Raw genomic sequence first — 14,849 nt, 5'->3', positions numbered from 1 at the left:
GAATTCTGGAGTTGAAATCCACAAGTCATAAAAGGGCCAAGTTTGAAGACCCCTGCCCTTTGGGAGGGGCTGGATTTTTGCAGCCCAGAAATGTAGTCAAAGAGGGATTGATAGTGAAGGAAGCAGGACTGCCCAAGTCCCAAGGATGGTTGGTGGTAGGGGATGCAGTCAAACCTCTCGCCTGACTTTTTTTTTTATGTGTAGCTCTCCTTACGGCCACCCTCACGACTTTTTTGACTTTATGTTGAGGATAACCCTGGAAGGTAGGAAATAAAGGGAATGGGAAGAGAGAGGGAAGGAGCAGGAAGATAGACAAGGGGAAGGAAGGAAGGAAGGAAGGAAGGAAGGAAGGAAGGAAGGAAGGAAGGAAGGAAGGAAGGAAGGAAGGAAGGAAGGAATTGAGAAAGAGAAGAAGAAGGAGAAGAAGGAGAAGAAGGAAAAGGAAGAGAAGGGGAGAGAAAGGAAAAGGAAAGAAAGGAAATGAAGGGGAGAAGGAAGGAAGGAAGGAAGGAAGGAAGGAAGGAAGGAAGGAAGGAAGGAAGGGAAGGAAGGAAGGAAGGAAGGGAATTGAGAAGAGAGAAAGAAGGAGAAGAAGGAGAAGAAGGAAAAGGAAGGGAAGGGGAGAGAAAGGAAAAGGAAAGAAAAGGAAATGAAGGGGAGGGAGGAAGGAAGGAATTGAGAAAGAGAAGAAGAAGGAGAAGAAGGAGAAGGAAAAGGAAGGGAAGGGAGAGAAAGGAAAGGAAAGAAAAGGAAATGAAGGGGAGGGAGGAAGGAAGGAAGGAAGGAAGAAGGGAGGGAGGGAGGGAGGGAGGGAGAAGGAGAAGGAGAAGGAGAAGGAGAAGGAGAAGGAGAAGGAGAAGGAGAAGGAGAAGGAGAAGGAGAAGGAGAAGGAGAAGGCAATGCAAGGCAGCTATTATCACTTCCCTGGCTGCTGTTCCTAGATCAACTGGTGGCCACTGCAAGAGCCACGTCCACTGCCACGGAAGCCTTTGGAGCCCTTTGCCGTCTGTGGCAGGCACTCCTGGCAGAAAAAGTAGGACAGAGACGAGCAGTATTTTCCATCAACTGGATGAAACTCTAACGGACTGCACGATCTCCTTTGTGTAAAGGCCCCACCAAGTCCAGCATCCTACCCAGCGCAAAATTCAAACTCAAATCTCCCAAATGTGATTGATTTCTCCCCCCCCCTCCCTTCAGAAGCTTTGGGCCACCCCGTGGGTTATGCTGTGAAACGGACCAGAATTGCCATCTCTGAGGCTTCCTGCCCTGCGCTGCAAAACTGCACCTCTGCCAAAAAAAACTGCAAATGAGTGTGTGGCATTCTCAGCCCATTCTCACAGATCCGTGAATTGGCGCCACTACAGACGGCGAGGCCCAGGTTGCAAATACGGGTGGCCCTCAACTTACAACAGTTCATCTAGTGACCGTTTGAAGTGACAGCAGCCCTTGAAAAAAGGGGCTTACGACCTTTTTTTCCCTCCCACACTTACGACCGTTGCAGCATCCCCCTGGTCACGTGATCAAAACCTGACTCTTCAGCAACCGGCTGGTATTGATGACGGCATGGCAGTGTCCCGGGGTCATGTGACCACCTTTTGTGACCTCCTGACAAGCAAAGTCAATGGGGGGAGGGAGGGGGAAAGCCAAATTCACTTAACAGCTGTGTTACCAACTTAACCAGTGCAGTGATTCACTTAACAACTCTCTTGCAAGCAAGGTTGTAAAATGGGACCAAACTCACGTAACCGCTTTAAGCTAAGGAAAATAGGGCAAGGAAATTCTGCTGAGGGTGTTATCTAGTCTGGGAACGGAACGTTTGAAACGAAATGGAAACAAGCTTGGAGAGCAAACCGCAGCCCAAAAAAAATCACCACAACGATCAGTCTCACTTAGCCACAAAATAGGGCTCAATTTTAGTTGTACGACAAGGACTAACTACACACACACAGACGGGATTATTCTGTGGGTCAATGGTCTGTATTTCTTCTCCAGTCCTTTTTGGCTGCAGTGCGGCTCAAGGCTGGAGTTTTGTGTGTGTGTGTGTGGGGGGGGGAATTGTTATGAAGTTAATTTATTGATCCTCTCTAATTCAGTTTGATCATAGGAGCCTGGTAGGAAGTGGATTAACCAGACCCAGTTTCTGATTCAAACAAAGTTTGCAAATGGTTTGGCTTATTTTCAATAGCTGGCTTCTTAGCCATGGGAAAATAAATTGAATTTGACAGTTTTTCTTGCTTTTCACCTGCCGTGAACTTTAGCCGTGGGATTTGAGATGGATGAGGCCTGATTTAATCTGGAGGTGCTAAAGGCCTCTGCCTTTCAACAAACCTTTTAATCACGTCTTGGGGAAAGCGACATAAAGCACCGCTAGGAAGACAACCAGGCGGCCGTGTCTAAACGCTCCCTGCTTTCTGCCACATTTCATTATAACCGTCTCTTAATCTTTGCTTTATGATTGTGAAGTTGAAATGAGTCTTCATACCACCCGGCCTACCTCGGTCTGAATCGTAAGGTGAACAAAAGGCGCACTGCAAAGGCAACAGCTGCCGTTGTGGTTTTCACAGTATTTGACCCGATTGGTTGGCATTGGATATGGGTAGTTCACACGGGGGTAGATACAATATGGGCATGATACAGTAAGAGGTCTATGCTTTAGCCCACCGGCTCTTTGGGGCTAAGAGACTATGAAAGGTTCAAGGTCATCCAGATGGCTTCCTTGACTAAGGCGGGTCTAGAACTCGCCGTCTCCTAGTGATTGGCCCAAAGTCAACCAGATAGTTTTCATGCCTAAAGTGGGACCAGAACTCACCATCTCCTGGTGATTGGCCAAAAAGTGACCCAGCCAGCTTTGTATGCCTAAGGTGAGACTAGAACTCACCGTCTCCTAGTGATTGGTCCAAAGTGTCCCAGTCAGCTTTCATGCCTAAGGTGGGACTATAACTCACCATCTCCTAGAGATTGGGCCCAGAGAGTCACCTAGTCAACTTTCATGCCTAAGGCAGGATTAAAAAACAGTCTCCTGGTGAATAGCCAAGCTGGCTTTCATGTGTAAGGAGGGATTAGAACTCACAGTCTTCTAGGGACTAGTCCAAAGTTACTCACCCCACTCTCATGCCTTAGGTGAAACTAGAACTCACCATCTCCTGGTGATTGGCCCATAGTCACCCAGCCTTAAACTGAGTCACATGATTGGCCTATTCGTAAAGAGGCGCTACATGGCATGCTCTTTTATACAAGAAGTGATTCCCAAAATCTTATATTTGTTCCCTTAATCTGATTCTTAACAGGAAGTGAAACAAGACAAAGATCTGTAAATGACTCTGTCAATAACAGGTCCAGGCTGCGGACCAAATTTCCAGTTTAGTGGATGCAATTTAAACATTTATTTAAATTTTAACAATGCCATACCAATGACATCAAAGGTATCCTCATTGTGGTGATGTCATTGCCAGGATGATGTCATAAATCCCCACAACGCTCCACTCTCTGATTACGGGGACATTCCTGAGTAACAGAAGCTCATATTAGTATGCTAAAAGGAGGTTTCATCCTGATGTCTAAAATCTAAAGAAAAGAAGAAGTAGGGGTGACATGATAACAGCATTCCATTACTTGAGGGGCTGCCACCAAGAAGAGGGGGTCAAAGTATTCTCCAAAGCGCCAGAGGGCGCTAACCAGGGCTTAGAGATGGAAGGCACGGGGATAAGTCTTCTCATCCTGTCCACCATCTCCAGAGGTGGGCATCCCCCCTCGGGGTCCAAACCAACCAGCAGAACCAGTTTTGGATACCCTTCCGTAAGGCTGAAGTCACCTCCAGTGGGAGAATATTCCAAAGGATGGGGGTCACATCAGAAAAGGCTCTTTTCCTTGACCTCGTCCACTACAATTCTGGGATCTGTAGCAGCCTGTTGGAATTCATTGTTGGAATATATTTCTATGCGACAACTACAGTAGTATTCATCCAGTAGATGGCAGTGTTTACAAGTTTGGATCTATGGTATATACCAGGGGTAGGCAACCTTGGCTCTTTTCTGACTCATGGACTTCAATTCCCAGAATTCCTGAGCCAGCTGGCCCAGGAATTCTGGGAGTTGAAGTCCATGAGTCAGAAAAGAGCCAAAGTTGCCTACCCCTGGTATATACTCTATGCCTGTGGTGGCAAACCTATGGCACGCATGCCACAGGTGGCACGCAGAGCCCTCTCTGCGGGCACATGCGCCGTCGCCACAGTCCTAGGCCTTCAGCTGGGTTTTATAAAACCTTTTCGCTTTAGGCCTCCAATGCCATGTGCAAAAAAAAAAGGTTCAATCAATCAATTTCAACTTGTGGGGGGGGGAAAGATCTCGCAAAGTTGGAATTGATTAATTGAACTTTTTAGTCCCACCTAGATTGCCGCTACCACCGCAGCCATGCCCACCCAATAGGCCACACCCACCCATTGGCCACACCCACCCAATGGACCAATTGTTTAGATACACTGAACCCATGTCATATAGGGGCTCGAAGGTAAGAATCGAGAGGGGGGGTCCACTTAGTCTCCAAAACCCCTGAAGGTAGAATAAGAAGCAATGGATGGAAATTAATCAAGGAGAGAAGCAATCTAGAAATAAGGAAAAAATTCCTGACAGTGAGAACAATTAATCAGTGCAATGACATGCCTCCAGAGGTTGTGGGTGCTTCAACACTGGAGGCTTTTAAGAAGAGACTGGAAAATCCCATTTGTCTGAAATGGTCTAGGTCAGGGATAGGCAACCCTGGCTCTTTTATGACTCGTGGACTTCAACTCCCAGAATTCCTGAGCCAGCATAGCTCAGTATGGAAACCTCTCCCTTTCCCCTCAGCACGGCTGGCTCAGGAATTCTGGGAGTTGAAGTCCACGAGTCACAAAAGAGCCAAGGTTGCCTACCCCTGGTCTAGGTCTTCTAGAAGACCTCCAAGGTCTGTCCCAACTCTTTATTCTGCTATATTGAATTCCCCTGTAGCTTGGATTTTGCTAAGAATTTGGGATTAGGATTCATACCTTTAAATGAGACTAAGGTAAGGGGGACGCTTCACACTGGTTTATTGTAGGCGCAGAAACCATGGAGACGCTGCAGAAGGCAGTGATTGCCCGGGCATCTCTGGAACTTTCACAGCAGGGGAAAGATTTGTAAAGATGTGTCTACCTTCTCCTTTATCCAGCAAGAGAGAGTGTGAAAAACAAGCATGTTGGCTGAAAAAAAGGCTCTAAACTTTCTTAACATGAAGCAGAAATCAAAATATGTCGCTAACTCCACAAAATAACAATGGTCTTCTGCATGGCCACTAGGTAGATACACATACAAAATAACAGAGTTGGAAGGGACCTTGGAGGTCTTCTACTCCAGCCCTCTTCTCAAGCAGGAGACCCTATATCAGGGTTAGGCAACCTTGGTTCTTTTATGACTAGTGGACTTCAACTCCCAGAATTCCTCAGCCAGCCATGCTGGCTCAAGAATTCTGGGAGCTGAAGTCCACAAATCATAAAAGAATCAAGGATGCCTACCCCTGCCCTATATCATTCTAGACAAATGGTTTTCCAATCTCTACTTAAAAAGCTCCAGTGATGAAGCACCCACAACTTCTGGAGGCAAGCTAATCCATTGATTAATTGTTCTGTCAGGAAATTTCTCCTTAATTCAAGTTGAATCTCTCCTTGATAATTTTCCCTCAGTTACTTCTTCTCTTGCCCTCAGGTCCTTTGGTTGTCCCCCTCGTCGCTGTCATAGCCTCTCAAAGCCCTGTTCTAAAGTGTTGGCTATTCCTCCTAGCTTTGATGTTGTCTGCAAATTTCCACAACCTCTCGCTGTTACAATTCTTGCCATCTTTTAGAATAGAATAGAGCTGGAAGGGACCTTGGAGGTCTTCTAGTCCAGCCCCCTGCTCAAGCAGGAGAACATATTCCATCTCAGACAGGTGAATGTCCGGTCTCTTCTTAAAAACTTCCAACAATGGAGCGCCCACAATTTCTGGAGGCAAGCTGTTCCACTGGTTGATTGTCCTCACTGTCAGGAAGTTTCTCCTTAATTCCAGGTTCCTTCTCTCTTTGAATTTGAATTTATTAAATTTATATGCCACCCTTCTCCCTAAGGACTCAGGGCGGCTCACAACAATAAAAAGTTAAAAACATAAAACACAATTTTTTAAAAAAAATTAAACAATAAATGTAATAAATACATAACAATTAACCCAATAAAACCAAATTTAAAACTATAGTCAGTCCAGGCCTGATTGTTGGAACATCCATGTCTTCAGGTCACGGCGGAGGGACTGAAGGTCAGGGGCCATCCGCAGCTCCATAGGCAACTCATTCCAGAGGGTCGGCACACCCACAGAGAAGGCTCTCCCCCTGGGGGTCACCAGCTGGCATTGCCTGGCCAACGGCACCCTGAGGAGGCCGACTCTGTGGGAGCGAACCGGGCGATGGGAGGTTGACAATGGCAGCAGGTGGTCTCGCAAGTACCCTGGGCCTAAGCCATGTAGGGCTTTACAAGTAATTACCAGCACCTTGAATCATACCCGGAGGGCAACCGGAAGCCAATGCAGCTCACGCAGGAGTGGTGTAACATGGGAGTATCAAGAAACTCCCATAAGCACCCGCGCGGCTGCATTTTGCACCAGCTGAAGCCTCCGGGTGCACTTCAAGGGCAGCCCCATGTAGAGAGCATTGCAGTAATCCAGGCGAGAAGTGACAAGGGCGTGGGTGACCATGCATAGGGCATCTCGGTCCAAAAAGGGGCGCAACTGGCGCACCAGGTGAACCTGTGCAAAGCCCCACCCTGGTCACAGCAGTTAGATGATCCTCCAAGTTAAGCTGTGAATCCAGGAGGACACACAAGTTCCGGGCCCTTTCTGAGGGGGGGGGCAATACCTCCCCCACCATCAAAAGAGATGGAACTTGTTGGACAATACGAGATGCCGGAATCCACAGCCACTCGGTCTTGGAGAGGTTCAGCCTGAGCCTGTTGATCAGCTTCCAACCACTGTTTCTCGTCCTTCCCTCTTGTTTGTATCCTTCTATTAGTCTGTCATTCCCTGAGTTTTTATCTGTGTACCACCCAGGAGGTTTAAACATTAGGATTACCTACGGCAACACCTGCGGCCGGCGTCAACTTCCCTCCGTCCAGTGCGCTCCCACAGAGAGGGCCTCCTCAGGGTGCCTCCGATCAAAGAATGCCGATTGGTGGCCCCAAGGGGGAGAGCGTTCTCTGTGGGCGCCCCGGAGCTATGGAACCAGTTACCGGTTGAGCTCCGGACGGCGCCCGATCTGCGCTCCTTCCGGCGCGATCTCAAAACCTTCTTTTTTGAACAAGCTGGCCTGGTCTGACAGGATGGGATTGGGATTTTTATAATTAACTTTTATAATTAATTTTAATTTTTAATATGTATTAATTATTACGGGCATTATGGTTTAATCACTTTTTAATTTTTGTATTCTGCTTTTTATTATGTATTGCCCTGTTCACCGCCCTGAGTCCTTCGGGAGAAGGGCGGTATACAAATTAAATTATTAAAATTATTATTAAATTAATGAAGTTTTTCAATGCTTTCCTTCCCAGGAAAACTCAAATTCCACAAACTAAACATGAAAAGTCCATTGATGGCGGATCCACTTCACATCTAAGGATCTCTCTCAGCATCCTTCTTTCCAGGGACAATATCATTATAAATTCCATTTCTTTCTGGGGCTAAATTAGAGAATAATTTAATTTAGAATTAAATTATGCAATGTTCTGTTTTTTTGCCGTGCTGATGAATATGAGAACATAGCTGCAGGTGTCCAATGGGTATTAGTTAAATGTTATGTATTATAAAAATGGTGGTTGCAGAATATAAATTCTATTGCCTTTTCAGACAATTAAGCTGGTTTCGGGCAATGGATTTTTATTTTTTCAGTACGTGAAAATATGATAGCCAGAGTGAAAGCTTCAAAAGTGGTGCTTGCAGTTTTATAATTCAGATTAGAGAGCATTTAATCCATTAAAGATTGTTTCTTTTACACATCTGGACTATTACTTTAATAATAGCAGCAAGTGATATGTTGAATTATTTTAATAATCAGTTTTAATAGTTATTTTTATTGTTTTTTTAAATGTCCCTTTTTAAAATGAATTTAAGTGTAATTCTCTTTAAATTATGAAATAATAGAAAATACCTGGAGTTTGGGTTATAGATTTTGGCAGTGCTTTGCTCTCCAACCTTGTTTCAATTTATTCATCTGATTGGTTGTTTGTTTGGATCTATATTTAAATTCTGAGAAGCTGATTGGTTGTCTTTTTGATTGGCAGTTCGAATGCTCTGGTTTCTTACATATTCATATGCTGGATGTAGATCAATATCCAGCATATGAAGATCCTCAAATTACAACCACAATTGAGCCCAAAATTTCTGTTGTTAAATGAGACATTTGTTAAATGGGTCTTGCCCCATTTTACGACCTTCTTTGCCTCACTTCAAGGTTGACTCAGCCTTCCATCCTTCCGAGGTAGGTAAAATGAGGACCCAGATTGTTGGGGGCAATTAAGCTGACTGTGTAATAATGCCGCTTGGGGTGTGTGTGAAAGCCCTAATGAGCAGGCATATACATAGAATGAAGGCTACTGCTAAGCTTGTAAGCCGCCCTGAGTCTTCGGAGAAGGGTGGGATATAAATGGAATTAAAATAAAATAAATAAAAAAATATACATAGAATGAAGGCTACTGCTAAGCACATTAGATTGTAAGCCGCCCTGAGTCTTCGGAGAAGGGTGGGATATAAATGGAATTAAAATAAAATAAATAAAAAAATATACATAGAATGAAGACTACTGCTAAGCTTGTAAGCCACCCTGAGTCTTCGGAGAAGGGCGGGATATAAATGGAATTTTAAAAAAAACTTGTTAAGTGAATCACTGCAGTTGATAAGTTAGTAAACCGGTTGTTAAGCGAATGTGGCTTCCCCATTGACATTGCTTGTCAGAAGTTCACAAAAGGGGATCACATGACCTTGGGACACAGCAATGATCATAAATGTGAACCAGTTGCCAAGCATCTGTAACTTTGAACAGTCACTAAGCGAAGTCTTGTAAGTCGAGGACTACCTGTACTCATTTTTTCCTCTTTTTTTTTTTTGGTCATCAAGGTTTCACACCTTGTTAGGTGGTACTCGGATGTTGCCTTATCCTAAAGTGCTACAATGGGTGAAAAGGTTGAAAAGCCCTGTTCTAGTCCAGCTCCCCGCTCAAGCAGGAAACGCTAATACCATTTCAGAGAAACGGTTGTCCAATCTCTTCTGAAGAGGTAAACAAGCAGAGTAATCCACAAATAAACCAAAATTAATTGCTGATTTTTTTTGGGGGGTGGGGAGTACCAAGTGGTCAGATGAGCTGGGATTCACAGATCATAGAAGCATAGAATCAAAGGGTTGGAATCACCAAGGAGGTCATCTAGTCCAACCTCCTTCTCAAGGCAGGAGTCCTGATACCATCCTAGTCACACGGTTGTCTGGTCTATTTTTGAAAACCTCCAGTGATGGAGCACCCACAACGTCTCGAGGCAAGATGTTCCATTGATTAATTGTTCTCCTTGTCAGGAAATTTCTCCTTAGTTCTAGGTTGCTTCTCTCCTTGATTAGTTTCCATCCGTTGATTCTTGTCCTGACTTCGGGCGCTTTGGAGAATAGGTCATGGTCCTTTTCTTTGCAGGAACCCCTCAAGTATTGGAAAACAGCTATCATGTCATCCCTAATCCTTCTCTTCTTTAGGCTAGACCAGGGGTCTTCAAAGTTGGCCCTTTTATGACTTGTGGACTTCAACTCCCAGAATTCCTCAGCCAGACACGCTGGCCGAGGAATTCTGAGAGTTGAAGTCCACAAGTCATCAAAGGGCCAACTTTGAAGACCTCTGGGCTAGTCATAGCTGGTTCCCCTTAGCCATTCATTGTACGATTTAGCCTCCAGACCCCTGATCATCTTTGTAGCTCTTCTTTCTAAGATCTCTTCCTTTTTTTTCTATATTGGTGGTCATTTCCTCTGTATTGATTTATAGTGTTGTCTGGAATCATCTAGCCATCTCTGTGCTGATGTAATGATAATGAGACTTTATATTGGCTTAACAATGTTTTGGAGATGCCATAAAAAGGTTATAAATCTCTTAACGAGGAAGAGCATGCAGATGGCCACAACAAGGCCACATTATTCCAGTAATAATGGGAGTCCAGATGGCCCTCTAAAAACCAGGAGACCTAAATCCCCCAAGTATAATCTTGATTAGCCTGATTTCCTTCAAGAGGTTACGGCCAAGTAGCCTTGCTTGGTTCAGCTGCCTCTTCTTGACACAGCTCCTGACAAGTCGCCCTCGACGTACAGCGACTCACTTAGTGACTGAAGTTACAGCAACACTGAAAAAGGGGATTTACGACCGTTTGTCAGACTCACAACCACTGCAACTTCCTTACGATTCATGTGATCGAAATTTGAATACTCGGCAACTGGCTTGTATATATGACGGTTGAAGTGTTCCAGGGTCACATGATCACTCTGACCAGCAAAATCAATGGGGAAGCCAGATTCCTTTCCCAACCGTTGTTCCTGACTGAACAACTGCAACGATTCACTGAACAGCGGTAAGGAAGGTCATGAAATAAAGGCAAAACTCACTTAACCCATGTCTCACTTAACGACAGAAACTTTGGGCTCCCCATACTTCTCTGTTTCTCTGACTTTGAATTGGAAAGGAGTGACCAACGGTGTGGTTTTGTAAAACTCTTCAAATCACGGAGACTCTAATCAGGGAGAAAATCTCAACCTCTTACTGAGGTGAAGGGAAAATGGACGCTGAGGCAGCCATTAACCAGTTAGTAGTGGAGGGCGACTCATAATGGGCAAGGTTATTCATTCCATCCACCTTAAGTGGATTAAAACTTAACATTAAGAAAACCAAGATCATGGCATCCAGCCCTCTCAATTCCTGGCAAATAGATGGGTAAAAAATGGAGGTAGTGACAGATTTTATTTTCCTGGGCTCCAAGATCACCGCAGAGGAGGACTGCAGCCAAGAAATTAAAAGACACTTGCTCTTGGGGAGGAAAGCCGTGGCAAATCTAGACAGCACACTAAAAAGCAGATACGTCACCCTGCCGACAAAAGTGCGTATAGTCAAGGCTATGGTCTTCCCAGTTGCAATGTACGGCAGTGAAAGCTGGACCGTAAGAAAGGCTGAGCGCCAAAGAATTGAGGCCTTCAAACTATGGTGCTGGAGAAGACTCCTGCGAGTCCCTTGGACTGCAAGGCGATCAAACCGGTCAGTCCTAGAGGAGATCCACCCTGACTGCTCTTTAGAAGGCCAGATCCTGAAGTTGAAACTCAAATACCTTGGCCACCTAATGAGAAGGAAGGACTCACTGGAGAAGAGCCTCATGCTGGGAAAGGTTGAGGGCAAGAGAAGAAGGGGGCGACAGAGAATGATGGAGTCACTGAAGCAGTAGGTGTGAGCTTAAGGGGACTCCAGAAGATGGTAGAAGACAGGAAGGCCTGGAGTAATGTTGTCCATGGGGTCGTGATGGGTCGGACATGACATCGCAACTAACAACACCTTAGGTGGAAGGTGACTTGGTCATCCTCAGGAGTCAGAAAAAGGTCAGTCAGAAAGAGCTAGCAAGGTTGAAAGATGGCTGTATATACTATGTAGAGCAGGGTTATTCAAGCTTGGCCCTTTTATGACTTGTGGACTTCAACTCCCAGAATTCCTCAGCCAGGCATGCTGGCTGAGGAATTCTGGGAGTTGAAGTCCACAAGTCACAAAAGGGCCAAGTTTGAAGACCCCTGATGTAGTCTCACAGGTAGATTTTAAACAGCGGAAGCAGGAAGATGGGTTGTCTGTGGAGATTCTCAATCATCCAGGTCAAGACAACTGGACTTCCTTAGTTTTTTTTCCCCATGAAAACATCTCGCTTCCATCCAAGAAGCTTCTTCAGTTCAAGAAGCTTGAACTGAAGAAGCTTCTCGGATGGAAGTGAAGTGTTTTCAAGGGGAAAAAAAACAAACAAACAAGAAACCCCAGTTGCCTTTTGAAAAGCACCTTTGGGACAGGTAACCTCATGAGGCTGGTTGAATGTTTTGGAGAGCATGTGGTGGGCCCCATCAGAGAATGGCAGCATAATAAAGAGGGCTAGTCACAGCCTGTTATGTATACCCCAAGGTGTTCTGTGTGTATAAATAACAACAACAACAACAATAGTGGACGTGGCAATGCCTGGAGACAGCAGAATAGATGAGAAAGAACTGGAGAAGATAACAAAATACAAAAGACCTACAAATAGAAATAGAAAGATTGTGGCAAAGGCAAGCAAAGGTAGTACCAATGGTAATAGGCGCCTTGGGTGCAATCCCAAAACAACTGGAGCAACACTTGAACACCATCATTGGCATTGACAAATTCACCATTAGTCAATTGCAAAAGGCGGCCTTGCTAGGAACAGCTTCCATCCTGCGACGAGATCTGTAATACCATCAAACATCCACATCTGCCTATCCCAGGTCCTTGGTAAGGACTCGATAGGTAGACAGAAATGCCAAATCCAGTCTGAACATCTGGCTGACTGTGCGATGATTAATAACAACAACGACAACGACAACGACAACGACAACGACAACAACAACAACAACAACAACAACAACAATAATAATAATAATAATAATAATAATAATAATAATAATAATAATAATGTGATACACTTCCTTGAGGCACAGATGGTCTCCTCCATTCAGGATAGGAAGACCAACTCTCAGCCTGTCATGTCCTGGCAATGAAGAGAAAAGAATTAGAAAACTGTATGAAAATGTCCATGTCTTTTTAATTCTTCCCTTCAATCATGTCCGACTCTCAAAGACTGGCTGAACAAGTCTGAATAATAGAATTGGAAGGGACCTTGGAGGTTATCTGGTCCAACCCCCTGCTCAGGCAGGAAGCCTTATACCATTTCAGACAAACGACTGTCCAGTCTCTTCTTAAAAACTTCCAGTGTTGGAGCATTCACAGCTTCTGGAGGCAGGTTGTTCCACTGGTTAATTGTTCTAACTGTCAGGATCTTTCTTCTTAGTTCCAGGTTGCTTCTCTCCTTGATCAGTTTCCATCCATTGCTTCTTGTCCTGCCTTCAGGCGCTTTGGAGACCAGCTTGACTCCCTCTTCTTTGGGGCAGGCCCTGAGATATTGGAAGGCTGCTGTCATATCACCCCTGGTCCTTCTCTTCATTAAACTAGACATGCCCAATTACTCTCTCTGCAGTTTTCTTGGCAAGGTTTCTTAGAAGTGCTGTGTCATTACCTCTTTCCTAGTGGGGGGGGGAGAGGGAGAGAGGGAGAAGAAGAGGGAGGGAGGGAGAGAGAGAGAGGGAGAGACTGGCCCAAGGTCACCCAGTTGGGTTCATGCTCAAAGTAGGACTAGAACTCACGGTCTTGCAGTTCCTAGTCTGATGCTTTCACCGCTACACTATCATTGCTAAACTGTCTTTGTCTATAATTATCTGCATTTCCATACTGCTCCTTAGGACATCGCCTTTGGCAAACACGGTTAATTATTTTTTATGGCTGTTGGTGCTTAAGAAAGAAACATCCAGCTATATTTTTTTTTACTCGCTGAACTGAGTGTCCTTGCTTTGATCGGAATATAAAGATTGCCTAGGATGGTGCTAAAGGCAAACTAATCTGGAAATTACCCGCAGTAATTTTTGAGCAACAGACAAATGGATCATCAAACAGATCATCCCAGAATTCTCATTCAAAGCACAAATGTCCAGATTAAAATAATTATACTTTGGACACATTATGCAAATATTAAGATCTCTGGATAAGTCTACAATGCTAGGAAAGGTGGGAGGAGAAATCAGAGGATGACAAGCCACAAGGGAGAGGGATTGTCACAGCAATGATGGGGTCACCATTTGAAGTTCTGAAGAATCAGGTTAGAGGCAGATCACTGTGGATAAAAAATTATCTAAATAATAATAATAATAATAATAATAATAATAATAATAATAATAATAATAATAATAATAATAATAATAATAATTAGGAAGGGACCTTGGAGGTCATCTAGTCCAACCCCCTGCTGAGGCAGGGAACCCTATACCATTTCAGGCAAATGGCTGTCCAGTCTCTTCTTAAAAACCTCCAGTGTTGGAGCATTCACTGCTTCTGGAGGCAGGTTGTTCCACTGGTTAATTGTTCTAACTGTCAGGAAGTTTCTCCTTAGTTCGAGGTTGCTTCTCTCCTTGACTACTTTCCATCCATTGCTTCTTGTCCTGCTTTCAGGTGCTTTGGAGAATAGCTTGACTCCCTCTTTTTTGTGGCAGCCCCTGAGATATTGGAAGACTGCTATCATGTCACCCCTCACTCTTCTCTTCGTTAAACTACACATACCCAATTCCAGCAACCGTTCCCTATATGTTTTAGCCTCCAGTCCCCCAATCATCTTTGTTGCTCTTCTCTGTACCCTTTCTAGAGTCTCAACATCTTTTTTACGTTGTGGTGACCAAAAGTGGATGCAGTATTCCAGGTGTGGACTTACCAAAGCATTGTAAAGTGGTATTAGTACTTCACTTGATCTTGATTCTATCCCTCTGTTAATGCAGCCTAGCACTGTGTTGGCTTTTTTGGCAGCTGCAGCACACTGCTGGCTCATATTGAAGTGATTGTCTACTAGGACTCCGAGATCCCTCTCACAGTTACTACTATTGACCAAGGTACCACCTATGCTATACCTGTGCATTTGATTTTTCCTGCCTAAATGTAGAACCTTACTTTTTTCACCATTGAATTTCATTTTGTTAGATAGTGCCCAGTGTTCGAGTCTGTC

The sequence above is a fragment of the Vipera ursinii genome (assembly GCF_947247035.1).
Source record: "Vipera ursinii genome assembly, chromosome: 3".
NCBI classification, from domain to species: domain Eukaryota; kingdom Metazoa; phylum Chordata; class Lepidosauria; order Squamata; family Viperidae; genus Vipera; species Vipera ursinii.
This window is presented reverse-complemented; position numbering follows the sequence as displayed.